The sequence below is a fragment of the Pelodiscus sinensis genome, chromosome 3 (genome assembly GCF_049634645.1).
Source record: "Pelodiscus sinensis isolate JC-2024 chromosome 3, ASM4963464v1, whole genome shotgun sequence".
In the NCBI taxonomy this organism is placed as follows: Eukaryota; Metazoa; Chordata; order Testudines; family Trionychidae; genus Pelodiscus; species Pelodiscus sinensis.
In genome coordinates, this window is record NC_134713.1 from 95,226,793 (window position 1) to 95,252,473 (window position 25,681).

General features: G+C 38.7%; 1 protein-coding gene across 22 annotated transcripts in view; it reads left to right on the top strand.

The window, feature by feature from the left end:
* The window catches only part of EYA4 (EYA transcriptional coactivator and phosphatase 4), a 209,374-nt gene that overhangs the window by 63,575 nt on the left and 120,118 nt on the right, over positions 1 to 25,681 (top strand). Inside the window, exon 1 of one of the 22 annotated variants that reach the window (XM_006136261.4) lies at positions 14,636 to 15,018. The exons of the other annotated variants lie outside the window; for them this stretch is intronic. The gene's annotated coding sequence lies outside the window, so the exon portion shown is untranslated. Of the gene's footprint in view, positions 1 to 14,635; positions 15,019 to 25,681 lie in introns of those variants that run through there. 22 annotated transcript variants of the gene reach the window in all.

Here is a 25,681-nt window from a genome sequence, read left to right on the forward strand (position 1 = left end):
CTGCCCAGCTCCTGAGAAGGAGGCTTCGCTGCATGTAACTGACACCATTAACTGATAAGCATCTACTTATTAAGTGGTTAGACGTTTACACTCAATCATACTTACCCAGGAATGCAATAAAATTACTTACAATCAACAATTTTTGTACATTGCAAATTGTGTGTAGAAGAGAGTGTTTCTTCTTCAGTCTGTTTTAAGATCACTGAGAACTTATTCCCTAGAACATGAAGCATTGGGGTTAGTGGTAACTATTTAGGTTGTGTTTTGTTCATGGTTTGTAGATAGTGAACTTCGTTGGGTTTTTTTGGTCTGATGAGTTGTTAGAAAGTTAAAGCAGAAGTAAAAGGAAAAGGTGTGTAGAGGGGGAGTCAAGTGGAAGAAAACTTGTATTAACATGGACCTGTTTCAAACCTATGTGGAACACACTCAGGGTCTTTGATAGAATCTCTCAAACACACCCTAAGACATATTTAACAACCTAAAAATGTATTATGCATAGAATAAAACCTCCTCCTGAATAATATTAAGGAAAAACTCTTTCCCCCCCCATTACTACAAATAGAACCTATCCTAGGTTCTATAGCATTTCCAATGCTAAAGAGAAGACCCCCCGCAATCACATTTGAGTAAGGAAACCACATTCTGCTCAGCTGCAGAATGGCTATGGTGGCACAGAATTTTTCTGTTCCAGATTATATTAATAATCAATCCCATGGTACATCTACACAGCCAAAGAAGTTGTGGGCTCTTAGTCCCACTGCTATGGATCAACTGATTCAGGCTTGCATGGCTCATGAAATGTGGTAAAAATTGCCATGTAAACTGGGGGTTGGGCTCTGAGACCCTAGGGTGGAGGCAGGTCCTTCAATCAGGTTGAACGTCTTAATACATACTTCAAATGTTGAAAAGGATTGTTTTATTTTAAATTCATTTATCTGAAATGTAGACACATTTAGAGCATTTACTAACCAAATGCTACATAAAATATTTTGTTCAGTAGTTCAAGCTAGTACATTGATCCAGTTCATTCTTAGCTTTTTGGTAGGATTACTGCAAAGACTCTTATATTCTGTGGATTTTCTTTTAAAGCTTTTATTTTTCCATCCAGCCTATTAGGGTCTAGACAAATGTTTAGTATCATTGTTAAATTGCAAATTAAACCCTGTCCAGTTGGACCCAATCTATCTGTAAGAACACACCTCTGAAGCATACTGTGATAGTCCTCTTTGCACAGGACAGCTGTAATTTTGTACAGATCCCTAATTGCATTGGCTCAAAGTCAAAACAATTCCGAAACCATTAGGCTAACTTCTGTTTAACTGCCAGGAAGTGTCTGTTCCCCCAAATGTGTAGGCTGATATAAACTCTGCATTTGGACTTAGGCCCTTGTAATTTTTTCCAGGCTAAAAGGTCCTAAGTGGCTCTCTTTTAGAGTTTAAAGTAGTTGCTGTTTTTGAAGCTGCCTTTAAAGTAGGCTTATCACCGTAGCACATGAATCTTCTGCTTTTGCTGTGATTAGGTCTTTGGTTGTTTCATTTTTGACTTGTCCACATTTGCAGGAGCATATCAGTGGGCATAAGGGAGTCTGAGTTGGTGTTGCTAACATGCAAAGAAGTTATTATGTGTATATGTGACCAATCTAGACTCCCTTAGATGTGTATGTATGAGTATAATTGGGTTCAGATTGGTTTAATTTATATACATAAGAGACAGAAGAAAGTGTAAGTTAATACAGGAGATGAACTACTTATTAATGTATGTTCCTGTTAGCTGCTTTTTCTGCTATACCCTGTCTTGCAGCTTTTCAGCATGTCAGCAGCACCATCTTAGACTCAAACTATTTGAGGCCAATTCAGAGGCAATATGAGAAGGGTTTAATATTTGTAAATGGTATGCATCTAAGTCTAAGTCACCACATTAGACTCACCCCGGGAAGATTCTAGAAGGAAATGTTGACATCACAGGAGTCAAGAAACTAAAAATGATCTGCTTAGTGGGAAAGTATTCTAGTCAGACTGCTTAAAGCTCCTTTGGGATTGATCCTTTCCCCATGGAAGTCAATGGTATGCTCATTGACTATAATGGTATAGAACCAGACTTCTTGTTAGAATCATAAAATCATAAAACTGAAAGGTAATAGAAATGTAGCCATGTTAGTCTGGGGTAGCTGAAGCAAAATGCAGGACAGTGTAGCACTTTAAAGACTAACAAGATGGTTTATTAGATGATGAGCTTTTGTGGGCCAGACCCACTTCCTCAGATCAAATAGTGGAAGAAAATAGTCACAACCATATATACCAAAGGATACAATTAAAAAAAATGAACACATATGAAAAGGACAAATCACATTTCAGAACAGGAGGGGGATGCGGGGGGGGGGGGGGGAGGAAGGAAGGTAAGTGTCTGTGAATTGATATTAGAGGTGGGGAGAGTGGGATGTTTGTGAGTTAATGGTATTAGAGGTGATAATTGGGGAAGCTATCTTGGTAATGGGTAAGATAGCCTGAGTGTTTGTTCATTCCTTTTTGGAGTGTCGAATTTTAACATGAATGACAGTTCAGAGGATTCCCTTTCAAGTGCAGATGTAAAAGGTCTTTGTAGCAGAATGCAGGTGGTTAAGTCATTGAGGGTATGTCTACACTACCCCCCTAGTTCGAACTAGGGGGGTAATGTATGCATACCGAACTTGCTAATGAAGCCCGGGATTTGAATTTCCCGGGCTTCATTAGCATAAAGCCGGCGCCGCCATTTTTAAAAGCAGGCTAGTGCGAACCCCGTGCCGCGCGGCTACACGCAGCACGGACTAGATAGTTCGGATTAGGCTTCTAATCCGAACTATCTGTACGCCTCGTGGAACTGATCCCTGTGGAACTCCACTTGTTATGCTCCTCCAACATGACTATGAACCACTGATAACTACTCTCTGGAAATGGTTATCCAACCTGTTGTGCATCCACATTATAATAGCTCCATCTAGGTTGTATGTCCCTAGTTTGTTAATGACAAGGTCATACAAGACTCTTATCAAATGCCTTACTAAAGTCTAACTATACCACATCTATCATGTCTCCCCTATTCACAAGGCTTGTTCTGTTAAAGAAAGCTAATAGGTTAGGTTGACATGATTTGTTCTTGACAAACCTATGCTATTACAATCACCTTATTATTTTAAGATGTTTCCAAATGGATTCCTTAATTTATGATCTCCATTATCTTTCCTGATACAGAAGTTAAGCTGACTGATCTCTAATTCCTGGGTTGTCCTTATTTCAACCAATAAGGACAACCAATTCTGGGTTGTCCTGATTTCTGGAATGCCATGTCAAGGTGATAGACGAGTGCCTCCATTGCCCTCAGAAGTGAGTCTCCAACCATCACTACCCTGCTTTTCCTGCTGGCAATGGTGACTGCAGACCTCACAGCCTTGGGGATGGAGCATTGCCTGCTGCCAGAAGTAAACAGATCCCAGTGCCCTCCCTGTGACAGTCATGTTCTCCTCTCCTGGTGATTTGACAGCAGTCCTCTGTAGCTGGATAGCTTGCTCAGCCTATGATGTCTCCAGAGGAAAACTCTTGAGGAATTTCTCATGGGCACTTATGGTCCTGAGCCTACCCACCTCTTTTTGTAGCTCTCCTACCAGCTTCACGAGAGATTCTACTAGCAGGCATATTTCACAGTGGATGGTCCTCCCAAAGCTGGTTTTCCGTGAATGGGAAGTGCAGGCCACAGTCTCAGGAAAACCACACCAGTGTCTGGGTAGAGACATACATGGTTAGATTGTCTGTCTGGATTCAGGCGCAGGTGGAGAAGACAGGAGCATTGCTAGCACAGGCAATGCAGCCCTTTCTAACCATAGTGATTTCTTATGACTCCCACATATGAATTTCCTCCCATACTCATCTGTTTGTAGTCCCCTGATTGCTAGCTCCCCTGGGTCACTTGGCCTCTGGCTTTTAAGACTTCCTCTCCAAGGTCACCTCGATCTCCTTTTTAACCATACCAGGGACAGGTGATCACAAGGCTGACTGAGGCTGATCAAAGATGATAAAGGATGATCCAGGGAACAAAGGTTCCAATAGTACCCAGATGCACAATCCCAACTGACTCAGTAGCTGAAATACCCTAAAAGAGAAAAACACACATACTCGAGAAAACTCACTCATCCCAGAGATAATACTCGCATCTTGTTCATTCAGTAAGAGGATCTTTCTCCCCCTCTAATTTTGTTTGCAGTCCCCCATTTGCTAGCTCCATATCTTATTTAAACAGTGAGTCTCTTCTCCTCCCACACTACCCATCCTCTCATACCCATGCTAGGAATGTTAAGAAGCATGTAATTCATTAATCATTTCATTGACACAAATTTTGTCAACTACATGATTAATCGATAGGGGATAGTGCTCAGTCCCGGCTCGTGCTAGGTCCAGCAACTACTTCCACTGAACTGAAAGTAATTTAAGAGCCGCAGCTGGCCAGCCCTATATAAAAATAACCTTCTGTGTAAGTCGATGGCGTTAACTGATAAATGTTTGCGTATCGGTTAATCACGTAATCATCTACACTATTACATCCCAAACCCCTCAACCTCACAAAGGTAGTCACATTTTCTAAATTTATTTTTGGAGCCCATTCAAGACTCCCTCTTTTCTCTCATCTGTTCCATGGTAGCTCTCAGAGGGTTGGAACTGTGGGAGCAGAATCTGTGGTGATCTAGGTATATTTGAACACTCTGCTTTCATGAGCAGTTCTGCAGGTTATGAGTAGACATAGAACCCCTCTCAACACCTTGCATACTGAGCCCAGCTCTACTGAGTTTTGACTGCATTGGTGTGGAGCCTGTATGCGTGGCTTCAGTGCTCATTATTTATACATATATTGTATATGTGGCAGGATTTGTCTCCTTGTAAAAGATAATGTGTTATTGTTGATTTCAGACAATAACGGTAACTTGTACCTTCCCTCCCATTCCACACACCGCAGAATATCTCCGTCATTATTTCATATTTCCAAACACTTCCTTAACCTTATGTTTGGCTGCTGTTGTCTTTGTAGCTTCTATTTGTGCATTTATTTATTTTCTTTATTTCCTTTTTCATCTTTTTTCTTCTTTAAAAGTTTTACCTTATGGTATTATATGTCTGAAAAATTTGAATCTGGTAGTGTGTTTCAGGCCCATTTCTAACTGGAAGGATCTTGACTTAATATATTTGCATTAGAATATTATCCACTAAACAGTGTTCTAATATACATGTTTTGTATGGGTTTTTTCCCCCAAGAATATCAAAGTGCATTTTGTGTATTTCTAAATATGTATGAGACACATAATTAGTCTTCACTATATATTACTTTTTTTCTTTGAGAACATAGAGTTTTGCAAATTTGAAAAACAGAATATAGCTGATTGGAAATCTGAGGAAAGAGCCTACTGCAGTATTTCAAATTGAGGTTATATTTCTGCAAAAAAATTACACACACGTCTAACTCTGCATACTGTGCGTAATCCCCTTAAAGGGAATGTGACTATTTACAAGCAAAAAGAAATGAATGAATACATGCATAAATCTTTGCATGAAGTGTATTGTAAATACTTATCTGTACATAAACTATGTTTTTAAAATAAAATTGTTTAATTAAACACGACTAAATTTTTTTGAGTTTCACAAAAAATTATGGAAAATATAATTACACATATATGTACGTGAGAGAGAGAGAGAGCAGGCCGGAGAAAGAATATCTCCACTCGTTTTGTGTGACCAATTACCAGTATCAGAATACTACCTTCAAAGCTGAGAAAAATCTCTTGGCTAACTACAAGGAAATACCATTAATGTTTTTTGTCTGTATTCCATTAAGGCTTGGCAGTTGGTTCCTAGTCTGGACAGATACTTTGTTCACCTGAAAAAGTAACTAGGTTGCCCTCAAATTTTTTTGTTTTGTTTGTTTCCCAATCAAAACCAAAACAAACAATAACAACACACCCCTAAAACAGCCTTGGTATATTTTGTGCTCCATTTTGAAAATTTTCACTGCTTATTTGTAGCAATGATTACAAAGCCTGTGGAATAGAAACCTATTGAACATTGCAGCTATACAGATAGGAGCACACGTTACAGATTTTAATAGTGATGCTGTTTTATATTGCCAACTTTGAAACAGTTTATTCCTAATGTGTGCTATAATCAAGTGCCAATTATTATAGACCACCTCAATTAAAACATCTTATTTTATTAAATGTTACGATTTACAACTTTTTATTTTTCAGTGGCAGAATACAAATACAAATTCCTTTTTTATAGTAAATCTGCATTTGTATACCTTTATTTCCATCTAGCATATCCAGGACTACAGTTTATATACTTAATTAAAACTAAATAATAATTCCAAGGATCTATGCTGATGGTGAGAAACTGATTGTGATGATGATGATGATGAATGTTTGCTCTCCAGTGATAGTTTCTTTAAGAGACTTCACTTTTAAAGTTGTGGTGACACTGCTGAAATCCTGTATTTTGGAGTAGGTTGGTACTGAAATCCATATTAGTCTAAATTCTGCTCTCTGTTACAGCAGTACATACCTACTGACAGTATCCTTATAAGATTTCAATAGGATTGAATCACTGTATCTGAGAAGAGAACGTGGCGCACTGTATTGCAACTTCTTTATACATAGAGCAATCATGTAAATATACGTAAGAAGTGCCACATTTTGCTGGTTCATTGGTATCAGTGTGGCTTAATACATCTGTAATTCAGAGAATTGTACGCAAGTGGAGTTTAGCAGCATTGTGCTTCAATGCTAACTTTAGAGTGTTTATAAAGTGCTACAGGATTCATGCATACTGAAGAGTTCAGAAATGTAAATTGTGTTGTGTGATGTGTTCAAAAGGCATTGCATGTTTACTTCTTACCTATGTAGTTTCAGGAGGGATAGGATTAGTACAGTGCCCTCTCTTGATAAAGCTGTTTTGGAAAGCCAAGAGCTGCAGTCCTCTCTGTTATGTCTTGGCATCCCAAATGAAATCAATGAGTTTGCATGGATATAACAGAGAAGAGAATGTGCCCATGCGTGTTTTGTGTCTTACAAAGGATATTTAATATGGTAAGAAACGAGAATATAGTAGCCTTAAATTAGAGTTTGCTTTTATAATGTTACAAAGAGGGAGGATTTTATTTTAGATGAGCATTCAGCTGTTGCTAGATTTTCCTGCTGGAAAAAAGTAATAAAAGACTGTAGTGTAACTGCAGAAAAAGGAGCAAGTTGCTGAAAGCTGGATAATTTGGGGATATAGAGATGTTACTTCCTCCCTTTGCTAGGCTGTGAAATTCTTTGTAATTCCCATTGGTAAAGCTGCCAACACAAACAAAAACCCCTGAAACTTCCCCCAAGCCCTTTGATAATGTAGAAAAACATATAATCAGAGGAATGCCTTTATCAGTGTAAATGCTTGATATTTTCTCTTAGAAGCATTGTAGATAGAGTAGAAAGGTTTTATGAGGATCCAGAAGGAATATAAAAACCTAAGCAATAATGAGAATAGGTTGATAAAATATGTTCCTAAGCAAATACTTTCTTACTAAGAAACTTTGACCATAAAAATCACAATTACAGTATTAATAACTTTAAAGATCAAAACCTACAAATATATTTCTGTGCGATATTTTAAACGTTTTTGTTAACTACTTAAAATAAAGTTGAAGTATCTTTCAAAGAAAAAGTTCGAGAGATCAGTATGAACTTTAAACTCTCAGCAGTAACTGTTTTATGATATGATTTATCTGTTAACACATGGTCAACCTCAAATGTAAATCTAATTCCATGGAAAAAGCTGTAAAAAAAAATCCTTTTATGAAAAAGCAATGGTCTATTAACCTATCCTTTTCTCTAATTTTTAAAGGAATTTTATGAGAAGGTTTCACTGTATTCCCCACATAACAGCATAAAAAACAGGGAAAAAAAGGCTATTCAATAGACAAAGCTGTTTCCAATCAAGGACCAGTTAAGGTTAACAGACCTAGCTAAGCCAGAGAGAAGAGGTATCATTCTTCAGTACCCACCAAAGCTCACACAGGAGCCAGACTGTACTGTGCTATGTGACTGAAGCATGACATTAATTTTTAGTAAAAGCTCTATTTCAATGCTTATATGCAGCACCATCTGCCTTAAATGTCAAAATTAGGCAAAGCATGTACCATTTGGAAGTATAACTTTCTCTATAAGGTTGTTTAAAGGTCCTTTTGTAGTGCTTCCAAAAGTTAGGGTTCCTTTTATAACACCTTGTTTTTAGTGACTTTTATTTTATATGCAGTGCTGAAACTTTGTGTATGAAGAAAAGACCAAGTAAATTTTCCTACTGTATGTTTTGGACATAGAATTTCACATGAAAGAGAAAACATATAAATGGAAAAATCAAATATAGTGAAACATATACAAGAAACTATCATCATTATGTAAGCTCTTAAAAGGGTGTCCCCAAACACCATTTAATTAACTTAAAATATGAAGTGCAATGCAATTCGCTTCCATCTTTCCTGAAAAGACCACCTCAGCTCAGCAATTGTTTTTTTGTTAGTACCTTGAAATGGACACATTAATGTAGGTTTCACCATAAAGTAAGCTATACATAGGATAGGGTTTAAGGGCTAGCTGAGATGAAGATCTTGTGTGTGTGTGTGTGTGTGTGTGTATATATATATATATATATATATATTATTCTAAAGTAATAAAAATTTTATTTCAAACTGTTTTTAAACTAAACTGACTCCTTTGCACTGTTCAGGTAACGTGAAATAACTTAAAACTGACCAGAGCTGTCCAGCTGAGAATTTCTCCTAGTGGTTGGTGTCAGGAGCTCTTGGTATAAAATAAGGATGTTAAGAGGTGGGTAATTGGCTAATTGCTTAGTCGATACAATTTGTGTCAAATACACAATTAGTCAATAAGGAAAGGCATTCAGTCCCGGCTTGCACCAGGTCCAGGAGCTACCCCTGCTGCGGTTCTGCAGTTTAAATATAGTGGGAGCTGGGCTCGCACCAGGTCCAGTAGCCCCTGTCCATAGGGAAGAAGGGAGGCAGGTTGTCCCAGTGGGGAGCTGGGACCCCTGTGTACAGGGGCTGCTGCCTGAGAAACCTGTGTTCATGGCCAGCCCAGGCCGGTGCGAACAGGGGTCCTTGTCTGTGGGGCATCCCAGCAGATCCTTCCTGCCGTGAAGCAGCCCCTGTCCTGCTTTGCAGCAACCTCCCTTTGCTGTCCTTCCCTCCCCCCCCCCCCCCCCCGCGCTTCTGCCCCGATAAAGGCAGCAGCATGGCAGGGGGAGGACAGGCAGAACCACGGAGGTGGTACTGGGGCGGAACTAGCTTCTGCTGCCACTGATACAGAGGCAGCGACCTACGTTTATCGGGTAGTTGACTACTTGACTACTAGCTTACATCCCTAGTGTAAAGATGGCATAGGCAGTTCCTACACCAACTAACCTTCAGTCCCAGGTTTAGGGGATGTTGGGCATGGAGATAGAGTGCCCCTGAACTCTGCCATTTCTCAGATGCCTTGAGATTTTTTAGGAACCATAACAAGTGGGTATAAATTGCTTTAACTTGTGGTAGGCCCAGAGACAGTGAAGTTTGGATCTCTGTAACAAGGAATTCTAGTTAGCTCCCTGTTAGCCTTCCCCATCTGTGCCAAGTAGAAGAGCATCTGGTTCTGTAAGTTTAGCAATTGTCTAATGAATATCTAGGTATGCTGAGGCTTGCACTGGGTATTTTAATTATAAATTATAGAGATGCCAGATCTAGCTGCACATTTAAATTTGAGTTTTGCACTTAACACAGGAATGCAACCACTTTATTACGTAGTAAAAATATAGCATTTCCTCCCATAAAATTACACTTTTTGAGAATATAGCAAATTTTTTGAGAATACAATAAAGTTTAAATGTATTTATTTTCAGAGGACTAGATCTGAACAACACTGTACAAAAGTGTTCAACACAAGAAATAAAGTATATTGCATACAGTTGAACAAATGGAGAAACTGTAGATAGACTGAAAAGTAAATTACTCAGATTAAAGCTTGTTCAGGACACTAGCACTTAACCCTCGACTTTTTAGACTTCAGTGATTAAAAATGGTTAAGAACTCCCCAAAAGATTTAAATCAAAAGCTCTGTAAATTATATCTTCTCCTTCCTGACCACCTTCAAATATTATGAAATACATAATAGTCCTCCAGCTTTCACTTGTATATAATAGCGTCTTCCTCTTATGTATACCAACTTGTTAGTCAAATCAAGCTGGAAAATTTATCTTCACTCTGATAGCACTTTTTAATATCTGTTTCACTTCTCACTGGTGGCCAAGCAAAACTGTTTTTAGGATGTTCATTTAAATTAGCATCAGAAACCATAAAACATCTTACTGGATTTCACATACTGAGTAGAGTCAAGATTGGCCATTACTTGGAGATCATCAGTGGAAGCCGAGGGAGTTGCAGGATGTCTTGTAGGTGAAATGATCTTTTGAATTCAGAAAGCAACCCAAGAGAAGCTTCAGAAAATAGTGTACTAGGTGAACTAAATAAAAAGAACAGATGCTAAAATCTTTAGTGCAGAAATCATGTTCTCATACACCTAGTGTATGAAATGAGGCCCTGATTATGATTGGGGATTTTGAGCACGATGGTAACAAACAACTGTATTTAATGGGTTGGAATAAAATATTTTTGTAGCTTTTACCTTCAGGCTATGACTACACTATGCGGAAGATCGATTGCTGTGATCGATTTTCCAAGGTTCGATTTAGTAGATGTAGCGGAGACCCAGTAAATTGAATTCAGAGGGTGCCCTCTTCGGTACCAGTGTACTCCTGCTCCTCATGAGGAATAAGGGAAGACTACGGGAACATTTTCTCTCATCGACCTCCCTCTGTAGGAATCTGTGATTCAAGATACTTTAGCTACGTAATAACGTAGCTGGAGTTGGAGATCTTAGGTCCTCCTCCTCCTCTAGTATAGACCAGTGTCTTGTAAGTCTGAACTACAACATTGTAACCTATTTTTAGAAGAAATAATCTGTACAGTGTTTTCACAAAACAAGTTCTTGAAACTGGATACCTATTTCCAAGTGCTAGTAATTTTTTAAGGCATCAAGATTTAATTTTAGTAGAATAACCCCAGGATAGATGACAGCAGTACATTGTAAAACACAAGGCAGTAATCTAATGTACATTTTCGCATTGTGGGGACAGTCATTATTTTACTAAAACCAATCGAAAAAAACCTGTCATTAATTTTTCAATAGGGGGAGTTTGCAGTATTGTCAACTCTCACAACTTTGTCATAAATCTGCTCATAGATTGTTTATTAAAGACCCAACTCATTAAGTTGTGTGCTTACATTAGAATTTTAATTTTCATTAAAAAAATAAGTTTCTGGCTTTCATGGCTGTGGAGAAAATTTGGAATATATGACACCAAATCGCTCACCAGAAAGCAAAAGAAAAGATCCCACATTTATTATTTTATAATTTCAGGATTTTAAAGTTAATTTCATGATTTTTTTGGATCTCTAATGGTTGTTGAATATGTGATGCTGGCAGTATTGGCATTTGCATTTACAATATATAATGCATCTGCGAGTGTATGTACGGTACAGACACATCATTTTGGACAGTATAAATGTTGTAAATTTTTATATATCAAAGTGTCTTTTCCCATGAGTCCAGTAATTTTACCCAGTTTGCTTCAGTTGTGTGAAGCATTCTTTTGCTTTAAGGAAGAGATTTTAAAAATCAGATATTTTGAAAATAAGAAAAGAAACACTTTGGAAAAGCATTGAAGACCACTGAAAATCAATGGGAATTGTGCTTCTCAGTGAGCTGGGTGCTTTTGAAAAACTTAGCTATAATAATTAAGTGCACTATGGAATGCACTTTATTAGGGGAGAAGACAAAAGTGCACGGTTGTTGTGAAAAGTTTGTAAGAAGAGAACATTAGCTCTGCTCCTTGCTCTCCTTTTTTCCGTATAACTCTCAAAAACTCCTCTGAGATCTCTGGATGGTGTTGTGGTTGTGAGGGAATTAGTGAGTGGAGCAAAGTGAGGGGAGGTGACCAAGATTGTGATCAGACTTAGCATAGTCTGTTCCTCTTCTGACTGCAGTGATGTTAAAGCAACTATCCTTGCAGACACGAATGCTTAGAGTAGCAGCACAATGAGGGCTGAAGTCCATGACTAGGACTCCCTCGTGTTACAGTTAACGCACTTATGCTAATAAATAAATTTCTTCATTTTTATTAGCTCACCTCCCCATTTACAACCAAGACCCTGCAAGCAAGAGTTGTAGAACATAATGGTTTATACGTAATTGTTAGGAAGCAAATCTAGAGGCAGCTTGGGTTCCCCAAGATCATGAAAACCAGCTGGGTTTGAGAGTGATACCTCTTCTATAACTGTGCAAAAAACAGAACAAAGTCACAGGCGAGAAATCACATCTATGGAAAATGGTGGTTTCTTAGTAATTTCCGTTTGCAGGTGCAGTAGTTTGCCTGTCATGGAGATGCTGAAGTGAAGGTTTTCCTAACTGGCACAGGGGAGAAAGCACCCTCTGGGTAACCTCTGATAGAAGCACTATTGACATTATTAATTATTATTACTACTTTGCCTACAACTTTCTCGTTTTTATTTGAAAATGCTGCCTTTACAATTTTATTAGACCAAATGTGCCCCCCCCCCCCCCCCACCATTCTATGCCAAACAAACCAACCAACCAACTAATGGAGAAATTTTGATTCTGCTACTCCAGGAGGAAGCCAAATGCCCATGCACTATAGTAGTGGGTTGTGAGAGTAACTGCATTGTTTCTCTGTACATAATGTGAGGTGGAAGGTGGATCTGATTCTGTTGCTCATCAGCTTCCATGGGGTTTCCCTTCTGAAAAGTCCTTTAGCCTGGGTTTGCATTGGGCAGCAGGATTTGGCCCTTGGTTCATACGGTGTATTTTTCTTTGTCTTCACTTTCACAGAATTTTCTATGGTGGATTTTCCCTTTTTTTTTTTTTTTTTTTTTTTTTAATTCTAATGGTGAAATAAACCACAAATGCTTACTCATGCTATAGTTTCAACATTTGACATTTTGATTGTTACAACAGTTAAGAACAGGGTTTGGTCTAATACTAATGTCCAAAACAATATTTGAAAACCGATTATACTCTCCTCAAAACTTTACATATGCTTCAATGGATTTTCATTGTCAGAGAGGCAAGCTTATATTATACCATAAAATACAATAAAATGAGGATTACTTGGTCTTTAAACACTTGAGATAATTACAGCTGACAAGCACCTGTTTAAGGAAATGCTCTGAGATAAAAAGCTAAACAACAGTTCCATGAAGTTCTCAGTAGGAATTTTAAGTACACAAAATAGGTATCTGATTGTAAGTATTTATTGCAGCCCTGGCAATCCTTTCTAATAATAAAGATTGGAGCTGTCAAACGATGGCACAAATATTCTAATCCGAAGTGACATAGCTTTCTAGCCCAGTTCATCAATCATGTTTTATTAGCTTTAACAGAGCCAGGCTGCTGTCTGTCATTTAAATTTTGTAGTGGTGACAAAAACTGGTGCCGAAAATGTGCTGCAGGTGTAACTTTCACTCAAAGACTATTCCTAAGCAGCAAGTTAGTTTATATTCATGTGGGGAGAGAGTGCCATCTTCAGTTTCATGTGTCCATGTAAACCAGCTTTGAATTCTGATTTTTTTTTTTTTCCTGGTGGCAGAAAGTGAAATCCTTTATAGTGGTAGAACTCTGGAAATATGTCCCTTTTATTAAGAAAACCCGTGTGTGTGCACATACTCATTTTTAAAATAGTTTATTTAGACATATTGATTGTGACATAACCTGCATTACAATAAATGTCAAGAAATACGCTTTGTTTCCAACTTTTGGTCTATAAGAACATGTGCTGTAAAAAATAATAAAAATGGAGGAGGGGGCAATGCTAGTGCATACACAGAATACTAACAACCAATTTGTCATTTATTGTCTGCATAATACATGAACATTATTTTTATTTACCCTGTTGTATTTTTATTCTACCTTTTAAAGAACAATCATTATGTGTATTCTTTAAGAATAGAATTGACTTTGTGGTGTTTGCATTGAGATTCTGGCATTTGACCTTTGGTTTTCTTGGCACTTTTTCACTGAGGATACTCCCTGTCTCTTGTTAACAGCATGTTAACATATTCAAGTAAATATTATTTAGTGCAGTCACATACATTATTCTTGGGGAGGAGTCTTTTTAAATAGTTTTCAAGTCCAGATCAAACAATGGAATTCATTATCCTTGTGCCTGCTTTTCTTTTATTTATAAGATGAGTATTTTCTTGGCAAACGTATGTCCTTTGCCTAATATAAATCTTAGAATCTTTAAAGTATATTTTGCTACTTACAAATATAAATAGAGCTACCTTAATATACCTTAGTTACTTGCAGTTTGTAGGCTAAATTATTTCATTTCTATAATATTATATTTTAACACTTAAAGTTACTTCCTATATTAAGGAACAGATGTGTCTCAGTGACAGCAGGCAAGCAGAGACTAGGAAGGTGGTTTCATTAAAAGAGCCTTGGGATAAATGCAGCGCATTAGATGCCTACTGAAAGACAGGAGCTGTTGATGGGGGTGACCTCTGAATGCAAGTCATCTTACTATAAACAGAAGGGTGTGGAAAGCCATTGGTCAGAGCCAGCCTTGTTTACTATTCAGATCTCTTCTTAGTTAACTTAAATAACTAAACTGAGCTAGGCACAGTGACAGTTCAAGGGAGAACAAAGTGTCTTCAGTAGTTCCTGAATCGAAGACAATACTGCTGACTTACACAGAATTTCCTGGTCCTGGAACTGGCTGCTCACCTTATATGCTCTACAGTGGAAATTATTGGTGCTAAACATAACACAAGAATATTTTTCTGGAGAATAAATTTACACCATTGAGAATTTGTTTCAGTTCTTCCAAGGCAAATGAGGTAAGCTTTTGATGGATTTTAATGTCAGAGCTTGAAATGCATGTAGTTTAGTGATAAATTGAGAAATACTAGTGGGTACTATATACACAATGAGATCTTATTGCAAAAAAGGATATATTTTCTCCTCTCTAGTTGTTTTGAATTTGATTTTAACACAATCTATTTGGTAATAGTAGCTCTTGAGGGCAGTAGTTGAGCATGGAAATCATGAGTTCTTCAAACTCTTTTGTTGTATTTTTTCCAAAAGCTTCATTTTCCCTGTTATTCTTTAGGTTTTTTAGGAAATAAAGTGCAATGCAGGTCTGATACTTTAATCTATGAATAATTTATTGATTTTTCATACATTTAATTTAAGGCATCTTTAATGGTTAAAACATTGAGATATGTACTGATGGGAAATGATCATTTTTTCAGAGACTTAGAAATGAAATTCATTAACTACATTTGGCAGAAATATTTGTTTTCATAACTAATTATGTACGTACACCAAGTTAATTTATTTGGTCTCTATTGAATTTTAGTATACTTCTAACATCATCTGACAATTGTTTAAGAAAGAAGATGAAGAAGTGTAATTATACTAATGTATCAAACTAATTCTCCTCCTTTCCCCCCCCAAAAAGTTAGCTTTTACTTTTCCTAGTAAACTTTTCTGAAGTGTTATATGACATTCGGGAGTAAATGTCTGGAGTTCATATTTGATTGTAATTTTACTGCTTGTAAAACCTTTGAGAACTTTTTCATGTGGTTTGTAATAACATAAATAGTTTCTGGAAAATGAGTTCTGACTGTAAAATGTTTTTTACATCGGTTCTTGCATAGAGTGCTGCAGTACACAACGTTCAAATGCAAAGTAGGAGGCGAGTACAGCAAAGCTATTGCTCTGCTGCATTCAGGGGCCATGATGTGAGTTGGCATAATGATTACTGCTTCTTAAATGTCCGTTTCATTCAAGAGAATCAGACAGGGTTTGCTGTAGGAGTACTGTTTTATTATCCTAGTAAAGGAAGCAAAGTTCAGGGGGGAAAATTACTTCTGTCCATCTGTGAAAATTGATTTACTGCTACAGGGAGCTGTATTGTTTAGGGAACCTGTTTTGAAGAAAGGTATGATAAATTATAACAGCCAATAAGTTCTTCAATTTAGTTTCTCGGGTCTGGTTAACAGCAAGCAGCAGTGTCCAATTACATGTTTCTTTTCTTAGATTGCTCACTATTTTATATAATACATTTCAGCTGAATGACTTTTAACTGTCTCAGCACCTTTTTTTGCCACTGTGATTTTTGTCTTCTAAACTAAATTAATATGCTAAAAAGGTATAGCAATAACTTCTTTAATTCTTGGCTTAAATATTAATTTTGCAAGAATTTTTTGAGAGAATTTTTAAGCAAGAATTATTTGGTTGCAATTGTTCAAGGCTTAGAAATATGTTTATATGGGACATGATTTCCTGAATTAAGTAGCATCAACCCTGTAGATTATAGTCTCCACGTGACCTTACATTATTTCCCCAAAACTAAATTTATGTATATAGAGAAAGTAATTACAGCTGTTAAAGAAATACAAAAGGCAAATGACTTCATAAATGTATGTTGAACAAGATTTAATAACTGGTCCAGGCATTTTGTAAAATGAGCAAGCAAATAAGAGAATACGGTATATCCTGATTATAATTTATAGCTATGCTAATACTGTATAACCTGTTCTTTCTTTATCTTCTACTGCTTTCTTTCCTTCCTCAGCACATAAATACATGTAAATTTAATAAGAATTAATACGGTCTTTGGGTTGCTTGAAAATGGCAAGCTGAAAAAAATTAACATTGTTTAAAATATACAGTTTGGAATTTCAGAATAAATGCTTCTTTATTTGTAATTGTAATTGCACTATGATATATTTTAATTAAAACAATAATAGTATTGTTATGCTACATTTGTATATACTGTCATGTATATACAAACTAACTAACAAACAAAACAATAATGGATAAAGCCTAATAGAAAAATACATTCCCATAGAACCTTAGCAGGAATTTTTTAACTCATGTATCACCGCCCATGTTCCATATGATCTCTGTTAAAGTAATATTTAAGAATTAGCTTAAAGTTGTACTTCTAAGAAATACAGTATAGTTTATAAGAAAACTCTAAGACAGTGTCCTGAAATATGAGAATTTGAAAAACTCTATTATACAATCACTTTTTTTCAAAGGATTCATTTAATTCTTTTAAAAGGCATTGATTAAAAGTAGCATATTCAAATAGTTTATATAGAATTGAAACCAAAACATCAATAAAATTTCAAAATGATGGAATTCGGAAAAAAAAACTATCTCTGGCAATTAAATCTATCTTGAAATCAAAAGTGTAGAATGCAAACAATTTTAAAATGTCTTTTATGCTCTATGATTACCTATTCTCTGTATTCTTGTATGTATTTGAATGTTTTGTATTCACATAGAATTTTGATATATAAAAGTTTGCTTTTTAATCAAATGAAAAAAGATAGAAGGTTTTGTTACAGCTTTAAAAATCAGTCTGATTTTTTTTTTTAAGTTGCAGAAGTAGTTATATTGTTATACCAGGTAAGCTCTGCATTCAATTAGAGTCAGGACTGGGGAGCAAATATACATTATGCTGAATGTTCAAAACGTTAGCTCCGCTAAAGCACAATTTAACTTGATTGATACTTCAGTTTTAAAGCAAATAAGAGCTAATTTTTGCCCGTGGCAAAAAATCTTTGAAGTTTCATGCTTGTGATGAAGCTGGATTAGTTAAGTGGTAGAATTCTGGCTTGGATTGGTGACCCTGTTGTGCTTGGCAGGTTGTGATAAATGGGAGAATCTTTCTTAACCTTGTGGCCAAAACATTCCAACATCTCATGTAGAAAAAAAAGATGTGGATGTCTTTTCAAGTTAAGTTGAGAAGGAGTCTCTTTTTTCTGATTAAGGGATGAGTATGAGTGCAGACTGTGTTTATTTTCTAAAGTACTCAGTTACGCTTGAGAACACTGTGGAAACAACTAATGCATATAAATGGCCACATACTTTTATCATTGTTACATATTCAGTGGTCAAGCTGTCAGAAACACATCCTTTAACATTAAACTGTATCGTTTTTGTTTTACACATTTTCACGTTCATAATCCTAGTTGTTCTTATACTTGCAAAATGGCAGTAGTTTGCTTTAATGCTAATTGCATTTATAAAATAGTTCAAAATAAAGTGTAAGGATTCCTGATGTAAAATAATTGCCTTTTCATTAAACAATATGTGGTAGAATTGAAAATATGAACAAAATAGAACAAACACCATAAAGTAATTACAGTTGGAAAGTTTGTCAGTAGAGCACTTTTGAAGGATATATACTTTTGGCATGAAAATATCTGTCCAAAGTGTTAAACCTGGACATATTAGTGTAAATCAACAAACCAGTTAAATTTCCAAACCTAAAAAAAGAGAGTAAGAGAAATACTTACGTATGAGCTGAAACATGATCTATCAAAGCATCTTGTGGTTCTTTCTGTGGTATTTTAAGTGCTATATTACCTCAGATGTAGTCCCTGTTGACTAATAATGAAAAGTATACCATTAGTTGATGCTCTGAGATTTACTTACATATTTCATACTGTAAATACAGATATTAGTGCTGGTGTCAAAGAGCTATCCCACATTTTAAAAAACCCCACAGTGGTAATAATTTCTTAACTATGACATTATTTTGCTATATTACTTCAATATAAATGCACAAAAATAAATAATAAAATAAGCAAACGATCTGCCCTATTTTAGCGTGTTCCATGTCAGCGAGAGTTGGTTGTGTATCCCACTGTGCATAATTAAGAGGAATCTATATGATATTTATATTTTTTATATAAATGTAAATTGTAAATAACGTAAATGTTCCCGCAGCATGAGATTGGTGCCTATCCACTGAATGATTAACATCTTAAGTCAAATTACAAAATACAAATAAAATATATACCTTGTAGCATTTAAAACCTACAATTTAAAATCTATAATATATATACCTTATAATATTTAATATCTGCAACATATCATAGGCTTATGTATGTGTGTATTTATTGGAGAATACTTTTCAACCTCCATTCCGGTGAGTCTTTGGGCATTGTTGTTAAAGGGAAAATTATTCAGAGTATTTTGATTAATTAAGCACTCTCAAATATTTTTCAAAAATAATTTATTTCCCATAATCTGTGATAGAATAGTATAACACACACTATTTGTCCTTGCACTAGATCTATTTCTCCTATGAGCTTTTAATTATTAAAGTTTAGTGTGACTATTAGTGAATGTACTTTTTTATGAGTAGGGATATGTGTATGGCTTAAGAAAGGAGTTATATTATGTTACTTAGATATAAGTTTATTCAGCAATGGATTTTTAATATATTTACTGGGAATAGTTTGACATTTTCAGTTATCTGACATAGTTTATTTATTTGACAACAGGTGTAAGAAATTGTTATAATACTAAACAAATTAGTGTCATTAGAGGGTAAGAACAGAAATATATCAAACCGAAGGAAAAGGACAGCTGTATACTTCTTTTGCACTGTCAATGTACTTGGTAATTTTCTAGATGGAATATAATACGTGAATATTTATTACTTTCTCATACCTGTACCACTTCCATATTTTCCCCTGTGCTGAACTCCATTGATTGTTAATATAGCCTTCATATAAATTTTAAGTGTTTTATAGAAATGTTTTTGTTGTTCTCCAAATATGTAAATACTGTACAGCATCCATTTCAGACAACACTCATAAAAATAGGAAATTCCAAAGTTATGAATTTAAAAAAAATGTTGTCTCCTCCAAACTCCTCCATATCAAAGGGGCTGAATGCCCACAATTCCCATTAAGTGGTGTCTAAAAATTAAGTTTGGGCCAATAGTGTACAAAGGAGTGTATGTTAATAGGTCAATACTTCTAATCCTACAGCAGGTCCTATACCTGTATCAAATTTGTACTGTTCTGTTGCTCTACTTTGTCCTCCTTCAGATCCCTTCTTAGTGCTTACTTCTTCCAGGATGCCTATAGAATTCTGCCAACTGATAGTGGTGAGCCAAACTGTGTGCATATTACATAATCATATTACTCTTCCCTCATCTCCACTCTTCTCAGCCTATTCATTTACTTTGTCCACCTGTTGCATCTTGGCCTTAACTCAGGCCTTGATCCTGCAAACACTTATATACATGCTTAACTTTGTCTTCGTTGAGACAGTTCACACTGTACAATGAGACTACTCACAGTGCATATAGTAACACAAGTTTATAAAATGTTGCAGGATTGCATCCCATCGTTGACTGTTCTCTGGGATAGGGACTGTCTTCATGTGTGTACAACACCAGCACAGTGTGGCCTCAGTCGCACGCTACTGTCACTCATCTGCTACCCTTATTATTAGTAAGTTGAACAGTTAATTGTATCCATGAACTAATTAACCAAAATTTGGATGGGATGGAATAAATTCCAGCCCAGGCAATTAATAAGCCTAGCAGAATAAATATCAAAGGGCTCAGATTCACAAAGGGTCTAGCTTCTCCTGGTGCCCCTCCCTCAACCATAAACTAAACTCTAAATTCACTAGATACTTAAATTTCTGCCTCTGAGCATGCAAACTGCTGTCTCAGGCAGGTGTCTGGACACCTATCTCATGCCTGAGGTTACTAGACTACAAAGATAAGTTGGAAAAACATAAACAAATTGTGTCTCTTTTTCCGCTTTTCTGTTGAAAGAGGCTTTTCCAAAATTTGGCATGTCTACCCAGTTCCAAATTTCAGAAAAACCCACTTGTTCGACACATCCCTTCTTCCTCTTAGAACGAGGTTTACAGGGATGATGAAAGAGTGCATCCCCTTTTCCAAACATTTTTTCTGAAAAGCGGACGTGTTCCTTGGACGCAGCATTGCTTTTGCTTTTCTTGTGGTATCCCGGAAAAGCGCTGCAGTCTAGGAGTAGCCTAAGACTCAGTGTAATCCTTTAAGCAAGTGAAGATGGGCAGGGCAACACTTATTTAAGGGGGCCAATCCATTAGTTGAACTTAGAGCAAGTCTATGCCACACACAATGGCCAAAAGAGAGTGGTGCAGATATGGTCACCTTTTCTCAAAAAAATATGTATTGGAATTAAAAAAGTTTCAAAGAAAGGCAATGAAAATGATTAACTGTATAGAATGGCCACCATATGAGAAGAAAATAATAAGACTACAACTTTTTAGTTTGGAAAATTGCCAACTAAGGGTATATAATAGAGGTCTATAACTCATGACTGGTGTGGAGAAAATAAATGAGGAAAAGTTATTTACTCTTTTTCCCATAACACAAGAACTGGGAGTAACCAAATGAAATTAATAGGCAGCAGGATTAAAACAAACAAAAGGAAATACTTCTTCACAATGCACACAGTCACCCTGTGAATTTCCCTGCTAGAGGCCTTCCCTAGGAAGGCCAAGACATAGTTTAACATAGTTCGGAAAAGAGCGACTGGCTGAACCTCACTCATCCAGGACTCTCTGGTCTGGCAACAGCTGTGATCTGGAAGGACTACAGATGTTGCTGAACCAGAGAGCCCCAGCCAGAGGGGTTTCCAGCAGCTGGGGTCAGTTGGTCTGGCAGGCCAGCAGCCTGGCAGCTGCGGGGCTTGTGGCCCAGAGTGGAGCCCTGCCTGGGGCAGGCAGCCCCAGACAGCAGCGCGGAGCAGAGTCCCGCTAGAGGCGGGGAGCCCTGCCAGCAATCCACAAGGTCATTGGTCATGAGTGAGGCCCCACTGGAGGGCTGGCAGCCAGAGTAGAGCCCCCGCAGAGTGTAGGCAGCCTTCTGGGTACGGTCAGTGGAGTCTGGTAGGCAGGCCAGGATCAGACATGCTTGCTGGAGTTGATGGGCCCGGAGGTGAGCCCCAGAAGCCTGACCTCTCCTGGCCTAGCAAACTCTCCTGCTCAGGTCCTGAGGTTGTTGGACCACGGGGGGTCCAACCTGTAGATAAATTCATGGAGGATAGGTTTTTCAGTGGCTGTTAGCCAGGATGGGCAATAGGGATGTTAGTGTGTAATTGAGTAGTCATGAAACTATCAAATTTTTGTGGTTACAAGACTATTTGATAGTTTCCAGATGTGTAGTGGACAGCTAGTGTGCTCCGGACCCCGCCCCTGGGGAGCCCCATGCCATCCCACATTTCTGCCTCTCTGTCAGGGCAAAGCAGGGGTGGGGGGGGGGGGAAGGAGGTCCAGGCTTGCTGCAGACAGAAGCTTCTCTGTGGGATGTTGACTCCTCCCAGTACCGACACCTGCCTGCCCCTACCCTGCTGTCGCTGTAGGAGGCAGCGTTTTCAGGGGAGATGGGTCTGTAGAACCTGCATGTATGGAGCTGTGTGTATCAGCTCCACCTGTCCCCCTCACCCTCCGCACTGCTGCCTTTCTATTAGAGGTAGCAACGCGGTAGTGGTGAGGTAGGGGCAAGTGGATCCCCATAGGCACTGGCTCCCGTTTCCCCACCCTTGCTGCCTCTGATACAGAGGCAGCAAGGTAGAGGGAATGCATGTAGTCGACAAGATTAACTGATAAGCCCAGGCTTATTAGTTAATTGTGCAGTTGTCTACACGTTGACATCCCTAATGGGGAGGGATGGTGTCCCTAGCATCTGTCAGGGCTGGGAATGAACCACAGGTTATGTATCACTTCAAGATTTTCTGTTCACTTTATTCACCCAAGGGCCCTGGCATTGGCCACTGTCGGGAGTAGTGCTGTTGAAATGAGATTTTTTTACTCATTAAGTAGTCGATAGAATTTTTATGGAATATTCAATTAATTGATAGGGGAAGGCAGCTGACTAAGTCCCGGTTTGCACTGGAACCAAACCTGGCCACAATTCTGCAATTTAAATCATGGCAGGAGCCAGGGAGCAGGCTGCCCAGCTCCTACTGCAGGGGTGAGTAATAATTTTTGGCCAGGGGCCACTTCAGACATTTTTTAAGTAGCCATGGGCTGCAGTGGAAGGGGCGGGGCCAGGATACTTTGTTGGCCCCACCCTCAAACCATGATTGGTTTGGGGATGGGGGAATGTGTGAAGTCTTTGTCCCCCCTACCCAAGATGTTTCCCCTACGCGCCCATGCCCCTGGTGGTGTGAAGAGACTTCACGTGCTCCCCTTTCTTCCCCCAGGACAATCAGAGCATGGGGGCTGGGGAGTGCGCAAAGTCTTCTCCCACCCTGCCAGGAGTGTGTGGTGCTTCTAAGCACTGCACTCACTGAGCAGGGCAGAGGAAATTTCAAGCGCAAAGTCTCCTCCTGCCCTGCCAGAAGCGCATGGTGCTTCTAAGCGCTGAGCTCTGTTGGCAGGGGGAAGGAAACTTTGTGCACTTCACCCTCTCCCCGGCCTTAGCTGGCCTGGGGGTAGGGAAGTGGCAGGGCCTCCGTGGGCCAGATCAACCCACTTATCAGGCCGGATCTGGCCCACAGAGGCCATTTTGCTCACTCCTGTCCTACTGCCTTTTAAATTGCAGAGCTGCACCGGGGTTTGGTCCTGGCACAAGCTGGGACTGAGCCTGGCAGCCAGCAAAGCCAGCAGCTTCCCCTGTCCGCGTGGACTCCTATTGCATAGTTGGGACCCCCTCAGGTAGGAGCTGCTGTGGTGAAGCAGTACCTATTCACAATGGCTGACAGCGGACGGGGCTGCTTTGCAGTAGTAGCCCCTACTTTGGGGGCCCCAATTCCCTGCTGGGACCCCCCCCCCCCGTGGACAGGAGCTGCTGCCTCCCCCAAACCCTTGCACTGCTGCTTCTGATAGAGGCAGCAGCATGGGGGTTTGCAAGTGGCACCCCGGAGATGCTGCTGGGGAGGAACCAGCTCCCCCAGCACCAGCTCCTGTTTCCCTCTGCCACATGCTACCTCTGATATAGAAGAAGTAAGGGGGGCGGGGACGGGAAATGCGGGTAGACTTATTGGTAGTGGACTAATTGACTATTCTTTTACACCCCTAGTTGGAAGTCAAAATACTGGCTAGATGGACCTTTGGTCTGACCCAGTATGTCTGTCCTATGTTCTTATGAGTTTCCTAACCACTTGGCTCAAGGTTATAAGGACTTACAAGTTTGCTTGGTTCTGTTCTTGTAAGAACTAGTTTGGGCGTTTAAACCACCATGTTCCAGGAAATGGACTGCTAGCTGCACATCAAAAGCAGAAATCAGAGCCTTCTACCGGCCCAGTGTTAATGCCTAAAAGTACACAGCAGAGCAAAAGTCGAATTAATCTACTCAACTTCAGCTACGTCAATTTCGTAGCTGAAGTCGAAATAGCTTGGTTTTTGATGCTGTTTATGCAGCAGGAAGCTGAAAGATGAACACTTTTCCTTTGACCTCCCTTACTCCTAGTAAAATGAGGGTTACAGGAGTCAGAGTAGGAAGTCCTCCATCTTGACATTATTTTGAAACAGTAGCCTGCTGCGTAGACATGCATTTTATTTCAAAATAATGTTAGTTATCTTGAAATAATGCTGCTGTGTAGATGTATCCTAACATTGTGAAAGGAATGGGACTTAAGAAACACTCCTCTTGTCTGCATCTCTCATTGGCTATTTTAGCCAGCTTCCTGACTCAGTTTCCTGGCTTTTTTGGATCCTATTCTTAGGAGCTTGTTTCTCTTCATTCTGTGTATAGGAAGACTACATACCTGTTTGGATTCCAGTGATTTTTTTCAGAGCACCTACAAATTGAATGTTGTGGCTCTAGGCCAGGAATTTTCCTGTTTCATTTGGAGGAGGGAAGGGAAGGCTTTGTTGTTTCTCTGTTCCTGGAGATAGAAGGTAGCTCTCAGGAAGGTTCAGCAATCAAGGCTCTTCAATTCAAGGTCTGAATTAAGTTGGCAAAAAATTTCTGTTGTGACTGACGGAGGATTCAGCATGGCCTTCATTTTGTATGAGCCAGGTGCATGTGTCATTCTTGGTTGATCCCACAAACTGATACCAAATGAACATAGTACACCTTATGGTACTGTACTGTAATGCATTAATTTAACAAAATGCACAGAAGTAATTTTTGTGTTACTACCCCTCATGGTCTATTGGTTATATCTAGTTTGCTAGCCCTGTGATATTTCTATGGGGCTGGTGTGAGATCTGTGAGAGAATGGGATTATGGGATTGATTTCCTGGGTCCTGAGAGTATTTATTCATTACTCAGAGAAAGGTTAGATGACTGGAAAAATCTTTGCCATCAACCAAATAAGGAGATTTGGGAGCAGGTAAGGCGTAAAACAACATATGCACAAAATTAATGTCAGGGATGTCCCCAGATGCATTAGCTCAGTGGTCTCCAACCTTTTTAACCACATGATCACTTTTTCCATTTAGGTGCAATGTAAGATCTACCTCTAACCTAAATGCCCTTGCCCCACATCCTTCCCAGCCCTTCTCTTAGGCACCGCCCCTGCTCCACCCCTTCTCCTAGGCCTCACCCTGCTCACTCTATCCCCCTTCCTCTCCCATCCTCCCTCACTTTCACCAGGCTGGGGTAAGGATTTGGGATGCAGGCTCTGGTCTTGGGCCAAGGGTTTGGAGGGTAAGAGGGGCTCTGGGCTTAGCCCAGGGGGAGGGGAGGTTGGGGTCCAGGAGGGGTTTCAGGATGCAAGCCTTGGGAAGGAGTTTGGG